This window comes from Pyrus communis, chromosome 7 (genome assembly GCF_041283825.1).
Source record: "Pyrus communis isolate YQ-2024b chromosome 7, ASM4128382v1, whole genome shotgun sequence".
In the NCBI taxonomy this organism is placed as follows: Eukaryota; Viridiplantae; Streptophyta; class Magnoliopsida; order Rosales; family Rosaceae; genus Pyrus; species Pyrus communis.
This window is the reverse complement of record NC_142571.1, coordinates 24,383,970-24,402,309: the sequence shown is the minus strand read 5'-3', so window position 1 is coordinate 24,402,309 and position 18,340 is coordinate 24,383,970. Positions and strand designations below refer to the sequence as shown.

At 38.1% G+C, this 18,340-nt stretch overlaps 1 pseudogene; it reads right to left on the bottom strand.

Moving 5' to 3' along the window:
• Positions 1-4,292: 4,292 nt before the first annotated feature.
• Positions 4,293-5,744, bottom strand: LOC137734432 (heat shock cognate 70 kDa protein-like; annotated as a pseudogene).
• Between the last annotated feature and the right edge of the window lie 12,596 nt (positions 5,745-18,340).

Sequence of the window (18,340 nt, the reverse complement as noted above, 5' to 3'; positions counted from 1 at the left end):
AGGTATTTTATTACCTTCATTGATGATTTCAGTAGAAAGACTTGGGTCTATTTTCTCAAGGAGAAGTCAGCAGCCCTAAAAATTTTCAAGGAGTTCAAGGCACTCACAGAGGCTGAAAGTAACCACAAGCTTGTGGCTGTGAGATCAGATAGAGGTGGAGAGTACACCTCCAATGCTTTCCAAGCATACTGCAAGGAGCAAGGAATTAGGCATCAACTTACTGCTGCCTATACCCCACAGCAAAATGGGATAGCCGAAAGAAAGAATCGAACCATCCTTGACATGACAAGGTCCATGCTTAAGGAGAAGAATTTGCCAAAAGAGTTATGGGCAGAAGCTGTAGCTTGTTCGATTTATTTGTTGAATCGATGTCCAACAAAGAGTGTCAAGAGGATGACACCACAAGAGGCTTGGAGTGGATACAAGCCGAATGTTACACACCTAAGAATTTTTGGGTGTGTTGCATATGCTCAAGTTCCAGAAGCTAAGAGGAGGAAACTTGATGATAGAGGTGAGAAGTGTGTGTTTGTGGGCTATAGTGAAGAGTCCAAGGCATACAAGCTCTACAACCCACTAACTGGCAAACTAGTGGTTAGTAGAGATGTCATCTTCAGTGAGGAAGAGACATGGAAGTGGAACAACAAAGAAGTCAGTAAAGAGAAGATCGTCTCCATTGATTTTGAAGAACCAGAAGTTGTACCACCGATTGAGCAACAACCTGCTCAAACAATCACAACAACTCCAGTGCACAGAATTGCAAGGAGTGGTCCTACATTTAGTGAGGAAAGCAGCTCCTCAACTCCAGTGAGGTTAAGGAGTCTCACAGAGATTTATGGACAAGAAGAAGAAGAAGAAACCAACTTTTTCTGCTTGTATGCAGACCACGAGCCTCTCTCATTCAATGAAGCTGTGGAAGAAAATTGTTGGAAGAAAGCCATGGAAGAAGAGATCCATGCCATCGAGAAGAATGACACTTGGGAGCTGACAAAACTCCCACCAAATCAGAAGGCTATTGGTGTCAAGTGGGTTTACAAGATCAAACGCACTGCAGATGGGAGTGTGGATCGATACAAATCAAGGCTTGTAGCAAAGGGCTACAAACAGAAGTATGGAGTGGACTATGATGAAGTCTATGCTCCAGTTGCAAGACTTGACACGGTAAGATTACTAATCTCTCTTGCCGCTCATCATAAATGGAAAATTTATCAACTAGATGTCAAGTCAGCCTTCCTTAATGGAGTTCTTGAGGAAGAAGTGTACGTGGAACAACCGGAAGGCTTCCAAGTACAAGGAGAAGAAGATAAGGTGTATCGTTTGAAGAAGGCTTTGTACGGCCTCAAGCAAGCACCACGAGCTTGGAACTCAAGGATCGACAACTACCTTCACCAAAATGGATTTCAGAAATGTCCATACGAGCATTCAGTTTACATGAAGAATGGTGAAAAAGGGGAGTTCTTAATTATTTGTCTCTATGTAGATGATTTATTGTTTACAGGAAACAATGAGGCAATGTTCCATGAGTTCAAGCAATCAATGTTCAGTGAGTTCGAGATGACTGACAATGGATTAATGTCATACTTTCTTGGCATAAAAGTGAAGCAAGAAAGTGATGGTATCTACATCTCTCAACAAAGGTACATGAGAGACATATTGAAGAAGTTCAATATGGACAAGTGCAACACTGTCAATACCCCAGTCGCAACTGGATTGAAGCTGTCCAAAGGAGGAGAGGGTGAGTTTGTAAACTCAACAGTGTACAAAAGCCTCGTTGGAAGCCTAAGGTACCTCACAATCACAAGACCAGACATAGTTTATGGTGTTGGACTTGTAAGTCGATACATGGAAACACCAAGGGAGTCTCATTGGCTTGCTGTCAAGAGAATTCTAAGGTACATAAAAGGTACTCTAAACTTTGGTCTATTTTATAATTTTGGTGAAGATACAAAATTATATGGCTATTCGGATAGTGATTGGGGAGTTGACCAAGATGAAGGGAAAAGCACAACTGGCTATGCCTTTTTTCTAGGTTCAACAGCTTTCTCGTGGACTTCAAAGAAGCAGCCAATCGTTGCCTTGTCATCATGTGAAGCCGAGTATGTAGCTGTAGCCTCAACCGTGTGTGAGGCAATTTGGTTAAGGAATCTGTTGAAATCAGTGTGTCATTCACAAGAAGAATCGACCTTGATTCATGTGGATAACATTTCAGCCATCAAGCTTGCTAAGAATCCAGTCCAACATGGAAGGAGCAAGCACATCGATACCAGGTTCCATTTTCTGAGGGACCATGTGAAGCAAAAGACAATTGAACTTGTCTACTGTCACACCAAGGAACAAGTGGCAGACATCTTCACAAAGCCATTGCCAATTGAATCATTCCGGCTACTGCGTGAAATGCTAGGAATGAAGGCGTTTTGATTTGAGGAGGTGTGTTGGAAATTCAAATCAAAACAGGTTGTAAAATGTTGCTGCTAGCTGTTTGTTTCTTTCCAGCTACAAAGAACAAAGTCTCCTCCATGTGCTAGCTGAAAGGTTGTGATTACAACCTGGAATGGTGCTGCCATGTGCTAGCCGAATGTAGACAACCTGGAATACATTTGGTCTCTTCATTTTTCACGTTCCCATGTGTTAAAGACAGCAGATATGCTGCTGTCTGTGTGCTGTCAATTGATGGTGTAAAGGTGTAGGTTGTGTAGTATTTAAGGAAGCCTCTCGTAAGGCTTTAGATAATAAATCCCAATCCCATTTTCTGATTGTATTCTCTCAGCTTCATAAGCTTGTAAGCTTCTGTCTTTTTCATCAGTTTGTAAACTGACTTTTATTTCATATATCAAGAAAGTGTGTTTTAGTGGAAGCTTGTTATTTCCTATCCCTTCTCCATTTGTTAGTCCAATTTTATTGAGAGTGAAAGTGAGAGGTGTGATAGAGTTTGTAAACTTATCACCCACATATTTTGGTATTGAGTTAGAAATTTTTTTTTCAATACCAACAAATATACCTGGCTGGCTGGCTGCCGTAGAGCTTTATGAATTCTACAAGCTACCTGGCTGCCGTAGAGCTTTATGAATTCTACAAGCTAGAAATGCTAAGGAAAACTCTTACAAAGTGAGATTCTATATGAACTTTCTATTACATCATAGTTTAACGTTAATTTTTATGTCAACATTATAAAACATTGTGCAAAAACATTAAGTGGCAAAAAATTCATGGAGAGTTTCACATTTGAGAGAGCCCTCCTTAACATTTCTCTTCTACAAACATCAAAGGTAATACCCTAAAACTTAATATTTGTCTGTCTTTTATTTTTATCTTGTGGTAATGCTAAAATATTAACTTTTTAGATCACATTTAATAAATTATATGATGTGGTTTTTTATTATTAATTAATATGTTTATTTTCTATTAGTGACACATACCAAGATTCGGAAGTGGAAATGAGCTATTCAGATGGAGTAGCTAGGTTCTGTGCGTTGCGACTGGTATGATAAGTCACAAAATCGGGTACTCCCGCCATGGGAGTCGAACTCCAATTTGGTTATAAAATTGTCAAACTCAGTTTTTGCACCCTGTAATGGTCTGGGTTTTGGATTGAAGAGACATAAAGAATGAGCCTTTTTGAACAAGGGAGCCCATTTGTTTTTTCTTCCTTATTCTTGAAGAAGTGTGCTATCTATATATCTTTTTTTATTTCTCACTCTTTTAACTTCCGGCTGTCAGGTCGAATGAATCGAAGAATATCAAAGACTAGAAATTAATAAGCGATGTGAGAGAAATAAAAAGGTGTGTGTGGATATCACACCCCATTCTTGAAACCATTTTGTTATCAATTGCAGACACATGTAACTTTTGAATTTTGGAAACAACTTAACATAAAATAAAAAAAACTTCAATCCAATGCTCAACTAGCTTTGCATGAACAAATGTATTGAAAATGGAATGCAGAGACTCAACAAAAGAGAAAAACCCAACGCACCATTATTCAACTAAATTCTAATTAATTATTAAGCAAATACTAATGCTCCAATCCGATCCAGCCGACCATATAGGGCTTTAGTTCACCTTCTCAATTCCTTCAAAACTCACTCATAATTGTAATCCCTTTCTTCTGGCCGGTGGCCTTGTCTTTGGCCGAGACAGTCAGGGTACTATTTGTTAGTGTTCGAATTAGCTATGCAACTGTGAACTATGACTACACAGATTTCCTCAGAGAATAGAAGAAATTACAGTATGAAAATGGAAGAGATGATGGTAGAGAGAGAGAGAGAGAGAGAGAACAAATAATATGACTCTGAATATTCTTCGCACATTCACCATTTCATTCATCTGAGAGAGGAATGGAAAATCCACACTCTTCTAACCGTTGCACACTTTTGACAGTATTCAAATTACAATAATCCCAGCCTTCCATCTTACACCCTATAAGATGAAGATACATGTCTACTTACTTACTTAAGACCTATGAGACTTAAACAAATAAGCATACAACCAATTTAGCTAAACATCCTAGCAATATGAGCTGGAAATGCAACTGCCACATCAGATCACAATTTACACACACTATTGGCATAAATGTTGAAACAAACTTCAAATGAAGGAATATGTTTTGGAGCTGGAGGAATTTCATTGAGAGTAAACTTACCCAAAAAGTTATTGTTTTTTGCTATGCTACTTTCACCCTTGTATACAGGGAAAACTGCTCATAAGCGGTAGTTACTTTAATTTTCTTCATGACTGGAACTATAGAGTTTCTTGAAATTGCAACATTCATGAATAATTCAGATGTACCGGGTCTTTCACTCTCAATTCCAAGTGATAGTGGGGTAACATCCAAGAGCGTGAAGTCTTTAAGCTTACCATTCCCATTCCCACTCAAGACGGCAGCTTGAACTGCTGCTCCATATGCTATACCCTTATCTGGAATAATGCTCTTGCACAGCTCCTTCCCCTTGAATATTTCCTACAATAGTTGCTGCATTTTTGGAATTCTAGAGGAGCCACCAGCGAGAACAACATCATGGACGCTGCCTAGCATCCTTCAAACATTTCTCAACAGGCTCCATACACTTGTTGAAGAAATCCCTATTTAGTTCTTCAAACTTGGCACGAGTAATAGTAGTAGAGAAATCAGTACCGTTATCTAAGCAATCAATTTCAATGTCAGTGGTAGAAGTAAATGACCGTCTCCTCTTTGCCTTCTCACAAGCATTTCTTAACCTCCTAAGTGCTCTCGAGTTTCCGCTAACATCCATATCATGTTTCCTCTTGAACTCCTCAACATGGTAATTCACCATTCTGTTATTGATGTCTTCACCTCCAAGGCGAGTGTCTCCAGCAGTGGCCTTCACTTCAAGCTCATCATCCCCTATGGTAAGTAACGAAACATCTAAAGTCCCAGCGCCCAAATCAAATATCATCACACTTCTCTTGCTGTACCAACCGTCCTTCTTGTCAATGCCATAAGTGCTGGATGCTAAACCATTTCTGGGTTGATTGAGAAGGAATGCAGCAACTACACTACGAAAGCCAACGGCTAGTTTCTTTAAAAATGTAACGGCTAGTTAGTTTTTAGTGATAGTTTTTTACAAGTGTAATGCTTAGATTTAAAAGCTCCAATGAAGGGCCTATACTATCAGGGTTGGTAAGCTTTTGTCAGCTAGCTCCAATGGAGATAAGGGCTGACTGTGCACACCTAAAAACCTAGTGATGTCATAAATATGAGTGCTATGAGCTGCTGCAATAGCATACATTATAGCCGACATTCCCTTCTCAATTTCTGTGCAATCATCATCATTCTCAAAACCTAAAATCTTTCCAAAACAAACATACAAAACATTCCCTTCTCAATTTCTGTGCAATCATCATCATTATAAAATACTATCATGGCCTCAGAGCTTAGTTCTTGATCACTGAAATCTGGGTGCTTGTGGAATCTGTTTTTGGGGTTGCTCAGGTAAAGGCTGAAACCCTAAGTGTCAATACGAGTCGAAGATGAAAGGATTTGGGGGTGGTGACCTCAAAGCTCTGATCTTTGATGGAGAAAACTACGACCACTGGAGGATTCGAATGACAACCATCTTCAAGTCGTATGATCTTTGGGAAATGGTTCAAAATGGATATGAACTACCAGAGATGGAGATTGATGCTCTAGAAGAGGATATCACAGAGAAACAGATAGCTACGCTGAGGGAGAATATGATGAATGATGCTAGAGCGTTGTGAATCATTCAAGGGGCTATCTCAGACTTCATATTTCCCAGGATAGCAAATGAAGAAACTGCCAAGGTTGCTTGGGATGCTTTGCAACAAGAATACAGAGGAGATGTGAAGGTAAGGAAAGTAAAACTTCAGTCTCTTAGACGTGATTTTGAATATACAAGCATGAGAGAAGATGAACCACTTAAAGACTATTTTTCTAGGCTGTTTGATGTTGTGACTCAAATGAAAACTTTGGAGATCTGCCAAATGAAAGAATTGTGCAAAAGCTCTTAATTAGTTTAACTAAGCCTTATGACTCTATTGCGAGTGTGATAGAAGAAACCATAGATAATGATACCCTCAGTGTACAAGATGTGTTGGCTTCTTTAAGAGCTTTTGACCAAAGGCTCGAGAGACATGCTGATGGTGTAACTGAAAATTTTTTCCAGTCACTAAATAGGGTCTTCTAGTCACTCTAATCAACATCAAAACAGACCAAAGAAAGATTGGAAAGGAAAAAACAAGAAGTGGGAAGGAAAATCAAATAGGGAGCATAAATACAACAGTGGAAACAATAGTGGTGGTGGTAAGTCCAAACCATTATGCAAATACTGTGGTAAGGTACACTTTGGTGAATGTTGGTTCAAGGGGAAACCAAAATGTCACAAATGCAACATATTTGGTCACTTGCAAAAGGATTGCAGATCAAATACTACTCAGCAAGTGAACATTGCAAACCAAGTGGAGGAGGAAACAAATGTCTTCTGTGCTTTTAGTGCCAGTGTTGTAAAAGACAATGAAGTCTGGTATATAGACAGTGTGTGCAGCAATCACATGACTGCCTATGAGTCTCTGTTGACAGACATTGACACTACATTTATTGGAAAAGTAAAGATGGGAAATGGCAACATTATGGAAGCAATTGGCAAGGGCACTCTCATCATAGAAACCAAGAGGGGAAGAAGACACATTAAGGAAGTCATGTTGGTACCAGGTCTAAATGAAAACCTTCTCAGTGTTGGACAGATGATGGAACATGGTTACTTTTTTCTGTTTGGAGATACTGTTGTTGAGATATATGATGATATGACTCTGTCAAATCTAGTTGTGAAAGTTGAGATGAAAAACATAACCTTTCCATTATTGCTGAAATGATTGGAAGAAGTGGTAAGGAAGCAAGCACAATTGATTCAGGAAGACTATGGCACAAGAGGTTTGGGCACCTGAATGTGCAAAGTTTGAAAAACCTGCAGAAACATGAAATGGTGCAAGGCTTGCCTCAACTAGATGATATGAATGAAGTTTGTGAAGGTTGTGCACTTGGGAAACAACACAGGGACAATTTTGAAATTGGGAAGGCCTGGAGAGTTACAAAACCACTAGAACTAATTCACACTGATGTGTTTGGTCCAATGAAAAATGCATCCATCAATAGGAACTAGTATTTTTTGACTTTCATTTATGACTACTCAAGGATGTGTTGGGTATATTTTATGAGATTCAAATCATAAGTCTTTAACATCTTCAAGAAGTTTAAAGCAATGGTGGAGTTACAAAGTGGGCATCAAATCAAGAAAATAAGGAGTAATAGGGGAGGTGAGTATACCTTAGTGGAATTCAATGCTTTCTGTGAAGAAATGGGTCTAGAAGGGCAACTCACAGTGGCATACACTCCTCAACAAAATGGTATTGTAGAGAGAAAGAAAAGAACTATAATGGAGATGGCAAAGTCCATGTTACATGAAAAGAAAATGCCTTATTCATTTTGGAGAGAAGCTGTGAATGCTACTATGTATCTCTTGAACAGATGTCCCACCAAGGCTTTAGAGAAACAAACTCCATTTGAAGTGTTAAGTGGAAGAAAACATGCAGTCAAGCATTTGAGAGTTTTTGGCTTTGTGTGTTATGTACTTGTGCCATCACAACTCAGACATAAGTTACAAGAATCCAACAACAAGTGCATCTTTGTTGGATATGGAACTAGTGAAAAAGGCTATAGATTATACAACTTGATAACTCAGAAGATCAATCTCTCAAGAGATGTGATTTTTTTATGAAGAAACATTGTGGAATTGGGAAACAAATGCAGTGGAACAAGACAAAGTATCACTGCAAATTGGTGTCACTGAGCAAAGAACTGTACAAAATGGAGTTGGTGGAAACCATGAATATGAAGAAGGAAACTTGCAGTTTTCTTAGAACTCATCATTTCAAACCTTTCAGAGTTCACAGAGCTCAATTGTAGGTTCAATATCCCAACAGAGAGAGCAACAAAGCTCAAACTCAAGCTCAGGGTTAACACAAATTAGGATGAGAAGCTTGGATGAAATCTATTTTACTTGCAATTTCTATGTCATTGAACCAGAAACCTTCGAAGAAGCTGAGAATGACAAAGCATGGCAGATAGCAATGAAAGATGAAATCTCAATGATAGAGAAAAATGGAACTTGAACCCTAGTTACTAGGCCAAGTGATAAACCTGTGATTGGTGTGAAATGGGTCTATAAAACCAAGTTAAACTTAGATAGATCTGTGCAAAAGAACAAGGCTAGATTGGTGGCTAAAGCCTACTGCCAAAAGCCTGGAATTGACTTTAATGAGACATTTGCACCTATGGCAAGACTGGATACAATTAGAACTCTAATTGCATTAGCTACACAGAAGGGTTGGTAACTACAACAGTTAAATGTTAAGTCTGCTTTCTTGAACGGTGTGTTAGAGGAAAAGGTCTATGTGGACCAGCCACAAGGTTTTGAAGTAAAAGGGTCTAAGAGCAAGGTGTATCAACTAAAGAAGACACTTTGTGGTTCCAAACAGACTCCAAGAGCCTGGTATAGTGAGATTGATTCACATTTCACTAAGTGTGGGTTCAAGAAAAGCCTTAGTGAAGCAACATTCTACACCAAAGTTGAAAAAAAGTCTGATATACTCATAGTATCTATCTATGTGGATGATGTGATCTTTACAGGAAACAGTAAGAGAATAGTGGATGAATTTAGAAATGAAATGATGGGAAAATATGAGATGACAGACTTGGGGTTACTTCATCACTTTCTTGGAATGAGGGTGATCCAAAAATCAGACTACATTTTCATTCATTGGATGAAGTATGCACAGACACTGCTAGATAAGTTTGGTCTCAAGGCATGCAACCCAATAAGCACTATCTTCATTGCAAATGGAAAACTCAAGAGTGAAGATGGAAGTGAACCAGTGGATGCAAGTCTCTACAGAAAAATTGTTGGGAGCTTGCTATATCTCACAGCAACAACACGAGACATCAAGTATGTTGCAAGTCTACTATCAAGATTCATGCACAATTCTCCCAAAATACATTTAAGAATTGCTAAAAAAGTTCTCAGGTATGTGTAAGGAACAATTGATTTTGGGATCAAATATGAGAAAGGACAGTTAACTATATTAGTTGGTTTCTGTGATAGTGACTGGGGAGGCAATGAAGATGACATGAGGAGCACATCGGGGTATGTATTTACCTTTGGCTTTGGTGTATTCTCGTGGGCCTCAGTCAAGCAACAAGTGTTGCACTATCAACAGCCGAAGTTGAGTATGTGAGTGTTGCAGAAGCAACATCTCAAGCAATTTGGCTGAGATTTGTTCTCAAAGATTTTGGGGAATTACAGGTTGAACCAACTAAGCTAATGTGTGATAATTAGCCATAACAATGACAAGGAATCCGGTATTTCATCAGAAAACTACACACATCAAAAGGAAGTTTCATTTTATCAGAGATGCACTATAAGATAATGTCATCAAATTACTGTACTACAGAACTCAAGACCAAATTGCAGATATCTTTACAAAAGCACTACCAAAAGAAAGGTTCACGTACCTCAGAAGCTTGCTTGGAGTCAACACCAGAAATAGTTTAGAGGGGAGTGTTGGATGCTAAACCATTTCTGGGTTGATCGCGAAGGAATGCAGCAACTACACTAAGAAAGCCAACGGCTAGTTTCTTTAAACATGTAACGGCTAGTTAGTTTTTAGTGATAGTTTTTGACAAGTGTAAGGCTTAGATTAAAAGCTCCAATGAAGGGCTAAGATTAGCTTTGTACCATCAGGGTTGATAAGCTTTTGTCAGCTAGCTCCAATGGAGATAAGGGCTGACTGTGCACACCTAAAACCCTATGAGTGCTATGAGCTGCTGCAATAGCAGACATTATAGCCGACATTCCCTTCTCAATTTCTTTGCAATCATGATCATTCTCAAAACCTAAAATCCTTCCAAAACGATCATACAAAACATCAACTTTATAAAACACTATCAATAAGCAATTGCTGCAGCAGTTGGTTCGTTGATGAGACGCATCACCTTTAGGCCAGAAATGAAGCCAGCATTTTTTGTAGCCTGACGTTGTGAATTATTGTAGTAAGCAGGGGCAGTGATAACCGCAATCTTCACAGTTGAGTGGAGGTAGGCCTCAGCAATCTCCCGCATCTTTGTTAGAACCATTGATGAGATTTCTTTGGCAGCAAACTGTTTTTCTTGTCCCTCGTGGGTAACCACAATCAAGGGCTTGCCACCACGACCTTCAGTGACTTTAAAGGGCCAGAGTTTCATATTACTTTGTGCGGTGGTATCACTGAATCTCCTACCAATTAACCGCTTTGCATCTGCAAATTAATTACTAATTAAAAGAAACAGCTATTTTTCAAAAAATAAAAAATAAGCAGATACAATAGGTCGTATATCCAAAACAACACACTGACTGACTTGGTTTAATGAAAAATGTTATTATGCTACCCAGCTCTATGTTACACAAACAGCATATAAATAAGATGGAGTGGTCCTGTTGCCCTGATCATTCACTATAATTTCTACATGATTATGCTCCCACACTATGACACACGAGTACGTTGTCCCCAGATCAATCCCAATTGCGTGACCTTCTTCTCCCGCCATTCTCATCTTGAAAACACGACAGAGAAGAATAAAGGAAGACAAACTGTTGCAGAGAGAGTAATAGGGAGAGTGACGTTGGCAGGGAACAACAATTGCTGTGCAGTGGGGGAAGAGAGAGTTCAGAATGGTGTCTATCTTAAGTTAGTAATGTAGAATCAATAAACAGGTTTATAATCCAACAAAAAATACTACCCAGAATCATAATCAAAACAGTGTATTAACCATAAAACAAAAATGCAAATCCGATGCAAATATTGACCCACACGGTTACATATGAAGGTCTTCCACAATAGTTGAGTTTGATTCCTACATTTTGGAATCAAACACTTTTTGAGTATGATTCCTATAACACTATCGCTATAGTTTGCTGAGTTCTCTCAATTGTGGGGCTCATCTATAGTTCGCCACTGTTACTCAGGAGCACGAAAGATGTAATCAATTACGGCGGTCAGGACCCTCAATACAAGAGTTGTAATCCGGGCAGTTTTGGAGGATAGAATTAATGTTCTCATCTTTGCTTCCTCAGCACCATCAAGGTCTCTGTGTCTGCGTCCAGGGTCCTAGCCTGTGGAACAAAAGTTTGTTCCGATTTCTTGGCCATAGATGATATAGCCTTTTTAATATTTAGAAACAAGGGAGATTAATTAGGACCCTGTATCTGCATTGCCATCGTTTCTGTTTTTAGAGAAAGCACAGGTTTAATTTGTTCCCAAAAATAGTATAAAGAATTTGGAACTGCAACTTCATCGGCCATATTAACGGACCCAAGACTTTCACCTTTTTGTTTCTTTTTTAGAAAAGAACAAAAAAGGAAATATTGTTGCTTCATTTTTCCCCACCAAAGCACATCAGTAAAGGGAACATTTTTGGAACTGCAACTTGAGACCTTGCTATTTGATCTGCTTCTTGAAAGGCTAGCAATTATATGGGGTCTTGCTCGATGAAGCAAGTAATTTTAATTTCAGCATTCAAACATTAGTATAACTTGATTGGTCTCTTGTCTTCAATTGTGAGATCTGGAGGATGAAATTCAAGTGGGAGCTGTTATCAGCCCACCAAGAAAAATATATTGTATTCATCCGAGTGGGAATTAATTTCTCCCTTTTGTTTTTATAAGGGTACTGATTTTCACTATTCTTTTCTATTCTGAACTTATATCCACTTATTTTTGCCTTTTAATTTTCATTTGATTTTTCTTCAAAAAAAATCCTCATTTGATTTAAGAGTATACGAGGAGAAAAATAGAACTAGTTGAAAATCAGTTCCACTTTATAACACAAGTGCATGATAACTTTTTAGATCAAGTGCCAATAAAATTTCAGTTTAGTCGGTTTTCTTCCACCTTTGTCTTTTGAATTAAATTAAGTGGCAACTTACACATTAATATATAGAATAGTACAACAAAATGAAGATATATATAGATTACCAATCCTCATATCCCTCCCAATTATAATAAACCTTCTTGGGGAGTGCATAAGAAGAGAGGACGGATAATATGAAAGTGCAGATGAAGGCAATGAAGACAAGTCTATCTGCTGCATGTGTGACCTCTTGATATATTTGTTTACGTAGTAATCTTTATCTCCCAATTCGTTATGTATTTGTGCGGTCATAACAAATCCTGCAACAGCTTCAGTAGCTAATATATGTGATATAACCTGCCCAAATTAGTTTGACTGATTGTTAATCACATTCAAAGAGTTTCAACTTCAAGAGGATGAACTAACACTACTAGAAATATGCTCATTACACACCATTTTTTGCCCACCCTTTGCAATTGGTGGCCATGGATATAAAGTTGCTACTCTTACTATTTTTTGGTGGCTAAACAGTGGGATTCCACTGATATCAGTGGCCTTAAAAATCAGCCACCAATATTGGTGTCAGTTAGCTAACTTTATTTCTTAAATTTACTTTTCTTCTACTTTTTTATTTCATTATTATTTTGTTCGGACCTGGTGCTGGTTAATTTTTTGGTTTTCAAAGCAGGGATATATATTGATTGGTTCTCAAAACCTATGATGACTTACTAAAGGGAGATAGAGAGGCCAAAACCCATAGAAGGACAGAGCGTTGGACCCTAATCGCATCTCTCGGCCATTATTGCATCGATGATGAAGTCGGGTAGTTCCGTGAACCAGTTGCACTCCCACGATGCGGACAAGGCGTAGCTGTCAAGACTGTGAGCAGCCTCGTTTAGTTGGCGACGGGCGTGGGCAGCGGAAGCTCCACTCCTGCGATGCTGGTTATCTGCTTCTCATACATCGCCCTTTCAATTTCTCATCAGATTAAGCTGCTCGGTTCATTATTTATGTTCGCTTGGGTTTCTTACAATTAATTTGGGGCTGCATCACCTTGAATTGCTTTTAGGGAGTAAAAACAGGTAATTTTGTGTTTCTTATATTTAATTTCAGCATTTTTAAGATCTAACTTTTCAATTTGTTTATTAAGTCTTCGAATCTTTGGAGTTTTTAAAGGTTGGGTTTGAAGTGCTTCTTCTATCTGTTCAAGTTGGATCAAACTGCAAACCATATAGGGTTTAAGCTTATTATTGTTCTTGGAGATATAAGCTAGGTGTTCATTTCTTGTTATATAAATATATGAATTCGTTTACTGTTTCAACGAAAGGACGAGTTAGGCAATCGCAACTACGTTTTTTTTACAAACTACTATCCTTACAGCTTGTACAAACTAAAAGAAAAGGGATATAAGTAGAAATGTCAATGTAAAGTTCCACTGTTGGTTAAGCTTATGCTATACGGATATCGCATTTTCTGTGTATGTTCTGTAAACATCATAAACACAAAAAAAGACTTTGGTAGAGAAAGTGGCTTATTGAAACATGGCTATGAACGAACTTGCATATGATAATTTGTCTGTTTTTAAGTTTTGGTATGCTTTTTAGCTGATACCTACTACCACTGCATGAGAACTAATAGTTAAGCTACATTCCATGCTTCGTTATGTGGTCTACACCTTCAAAACGATGTTATTATTAGTGGACGAGGAAGCGACATTACCTCTGTTGGACAACTCCCTGCTGTTTACCTACGTGCATTCATTTTGTCTCGTCAATAGATATAACTATGCGATTTTCCCTTATTAGAGCTTTTCCACCGCTCTCCAAGAGTGATGGATTAACATTCCATAATCCCATGGGTTGCTGGACACAGCTTTACTAAAGAGTTGTGTCTTTCTTCAGTCACATAGTTACGCATATTCATTAGCTAAATTATGAGTGAATAACAGTTGATATACATTAATTAGATATGTATTATTTATATGAAATATAAACATAATATCACATGGCCGTCCGACAATCATACTGTAAAATTTTAGAAGCACCTGCTAAAAACAACACACTCTAATTTTGGATATATTTTTTTCAGTGTGTTCGTGTTCCATGAAAAGGTATTACTACCATCTTATATGTAAAGAACCAGCTTAAGGTCAAAGTAAGCATCTGTAATGGTTCTGTTTGACAGTCTGAGTCTTCATATTCCAGGTTTGCCTACTAACTGCTTGTAGGCATTGACTTCTTTGTTTAGCAGATGCAGACATCTTTAGCTTGAGCCTGCATTGTTTTTTTTAACCACTTGCGGGGGGTGAGCAAACCCATATGGTCTATTCCTCCATAGATGACATAGATGATCTAATAAAATCTAGAAGTTATAATCAAAGAGCGGTAGAGTAGTACTTCATATCTCTCTCTAACTTCAAGGAGGCTTTTATTGGCACAAACACATTCTCTTTATCAATGACTGTTGGGGTCTCCCTTTTGGTGCTCTCACCTGAGCCAGTTGTCTAAGCACTACAATTTTTTGTCGTACATTGGAACCCAGTTTTTATCATGAAGTATTTGCTTCTATTTATTGCTTGGTTTTCTTCTCATTGCCACTTTTCAGTCCATTTTGAGGTACATTATCTGATGTCCTGATAGGGGCATCACCTGAAAAGGTATGACATGATTTGATTTCAGTTTAATGTTTCGTTCATTGTTCAGGGTTGTTACTGTGAATGTTGAAGTTTTGTTTTCTGTTTGAGGTTCTGAATTAGTTTGATAGAAAATTTCGAGCCTTATGACTTACGATGAAAGAATAATTTTTTACTATTTTCATATGATTTAATTTCTGTTCTTGCAGTTTGTTAGGAGCAAGGTCAGTTGTCGAACCACCATTTGTGAGATTTTGTGCGTCACCTAACATGAAACAAAGAAAGTCTTCACACCAAATGGATGCGAATTAGTAAACCATTCAGAACCTAAAACTCATTTCCTTGGTAATCTCCATTACTGTTTGAATTAGTATTGTTATTATTATTATAATTTTGGCCCACAAAGAGAGCTTCATACTAAGAAAATGAGAAGCTTATGAAACCACAACAGGGTGTAAAAGTGATAATGGTGGTTGGGGTGTTAAAAATTGCATATTCCTTTCTGTTTTCATTAAAATGGTTCTTCAACCATTTTGATAAAATGTGCTATACATGCATAGGTACCCATTTCTCTACACTTTTCGAATATGTTATAAATCTTTTCCTACATTTGTGCTTATCTCTAATATGAATATAGGTTAGAATTCCTTATCTCACTGTTGGATTTCCCATTCAATTCCTTTTCTGACTGTTGGATTTTCCATAGGGTTTGGGTGCGCAATTACAAGGAAAGAGACAGAGAGAGAGAGGGTGGGTGCATTCATTTTTAGGCACCTTATTGTTCCAATTCTGCAAACTATTGATTATATTCAGTAATGATGGACAAAAGTTGGGCCAGTTTGAATCCGTTTACAGAGGATTACAGAACAGGGCTAGCAAAATTTATCTCAAACTCATTGCAAGTTTCTTCTCTTGATGGCAACATCAAATGTCCATGTGCTAAATGCTTGAATAGGTTCTGGTTGAGTAAGAATGAAGTTGAAGCACATCTAATTGTTGAAGGTATGGACCGTTCATACTTGGAAGGCTCGTGGGTATGGCATGGAGAGACATCTGTAGAAGCGTGCTACATCATGTAGAAAGAACAGGAAAGCGCTACAAATAAATTACACGACTGGAACCAAGTCTTTTGCGCAATTCAGACACGAACATGTAAGGCTCTGCCGTGAGTTCTGTGTTATGGTAACTTAACTACATGTTAGTGCACATGGAATGAAGGTGCCGGTCGAAAACAATGTTATGAAATTACTCGTCAATTAGTTGTTTGACAATTTCTGTTAACAGGAACAAGCGAATGGAAGCAAACCAGACCGCATTACATTCTTTACGCTAACACATACTCGGAAGAATGGGGAACCAGTGGATGCTCGATCAGCTGCAATAATTGTAAGTATGCCATCAATTACCGGCTGCTACAATTTATCTGTAGGTGAGATATATAAAAGGTTTGTGGATTGTGAACAATCAGGTGTATTAGATTATGTGCTATTTAATGTCAGTGAAACAAAGAGCATAAGGCAACAGCAGCTTGCATTAGTGAATACAGTGAAGTAATGAAAGATTCTGATGCATATGAGTTTATTGGTAGGCACTGTAGTCTGAATAACAGAACAATAACTAATAGTACTAGTTTTTTTGAGAAACATGGTTGGAATATCTTTGATTTAGAAGGCTTTCAAATGTATATACAGTGCAAATACATTGGTAATTAATTTTGGAAACAACTTGCAGGATGAATTCAATACAAACCTGAAGTTGTACGAGGATAGGAATGAGATCATAACTGATGAGGTTCGGCATATTGTGTACGCTAATGTATTGGGGCCTGAGAGAGACAACCGTGTAAGAGGGTTTGGGACAGGGGTTGTGTGGTCTGATGTGCCAGGTATTATAACTGAGAAAAGGGGAATTTGTAGAGAGGTTGAAGCAATTAAAGCATCGTATGAGGAGCAAAGAAAAACTGCTAACTTTGAAATTGAGAAACTTAAGATGGAGGCAAGTGAGAGAGAATAAAGGCAAAGGATTGAGGCAGCAAATGTGGTTGCACAATTGAGGAAAGAATATGCCGAGTCAATGGTGGCACACAATAGACAGGTGGAATTGGAAGTGGAGAATATGAAGCGTGAAATGAGGGCTGAAATTATGTTCGCGCTGAAGAGGGCTGCTGATAGAGGCATGGTGGAACCAAATCACATTGATGTGCCTCAAGTTTGTGTCAATAGAATTGAACAAGGGAATGGTACAGAGATCCAAGCAAGTGGAGAAGTTGAAGATGAGGGTTTTGTTGTGGTACAGAATAATGGCACAGATGATGAGCTTGGGTATCGTCCATGCATGGTGAATGTCACTGGCTTAAGTAAGTGATAAGCTAACTGTGATACGTTTTTGTGAATTTTGCTTCATGTATATATACAAATGCCATAGGGAAGGCATAGATCCAAGTGGGTGGAGTTGTTTGTTCAGTTTGTTGTTGGTGGATGTGCATAGGTACATAGGTGAAACAAAATGTAATGTCATCATCCTTGGGTACTTGGATGTGTTGGACAACAGACTTGAATGTAATATGGTGTCTTTAATAGAGACAAACCTTGTTATTGATAAATGTATGGGGATATAAAGTGTGGTTGGTTGTCAATGTGAATCCTTTTGAAAATTTAAATTTCTTGCCAATTCTATATTAAGAAGCTGAGTTTTAATAGAGTACATAGCTATTACTAAAATGCATGTAATACAATTCCAACCTACCGGACATTTGGAATGCTATAGATTCACACCAGTGTTGGTGCCTAACTTTAAAAGCCACTGATCCTAATAGAGACACATAGGATTGGTGGGTGTATGAGTATAAAAGCCACCAATGTTAGTCTCAAACCTAGCCACTAATAAGAGAGACAATGACATGCTTTGAAATTTAGAAATAATTATAAAATATAAAAATGTTGTACTATTCACATACCCACCAATGTAATATTGGTAGCCATTGTAACAATAGAGTCCTCTACATAGGCCACACTCTCTAGTTTAGTGGGTGCTTGGTGGCCATACAGGTTTGCCACCAATATGAGTGGCAACACTTGACAATAGCCACCGAATGAAAAGAGTGGCTTATAGCCAAATTTCTAGTAGTGTAATATTTTTTATCCGAAAGTGATTAAAAAAAAGGACCTAAAATGACAAACAATAGCCATTTTTTTATCTAGGTTTTTATTTCTAGCCGCGGGCCGTTTACTTTTCAAGTTCTTAGTTCATATAAGTTTTTTGCTTTAAGCTTTATTGTTTTAAGCACTTTTAATT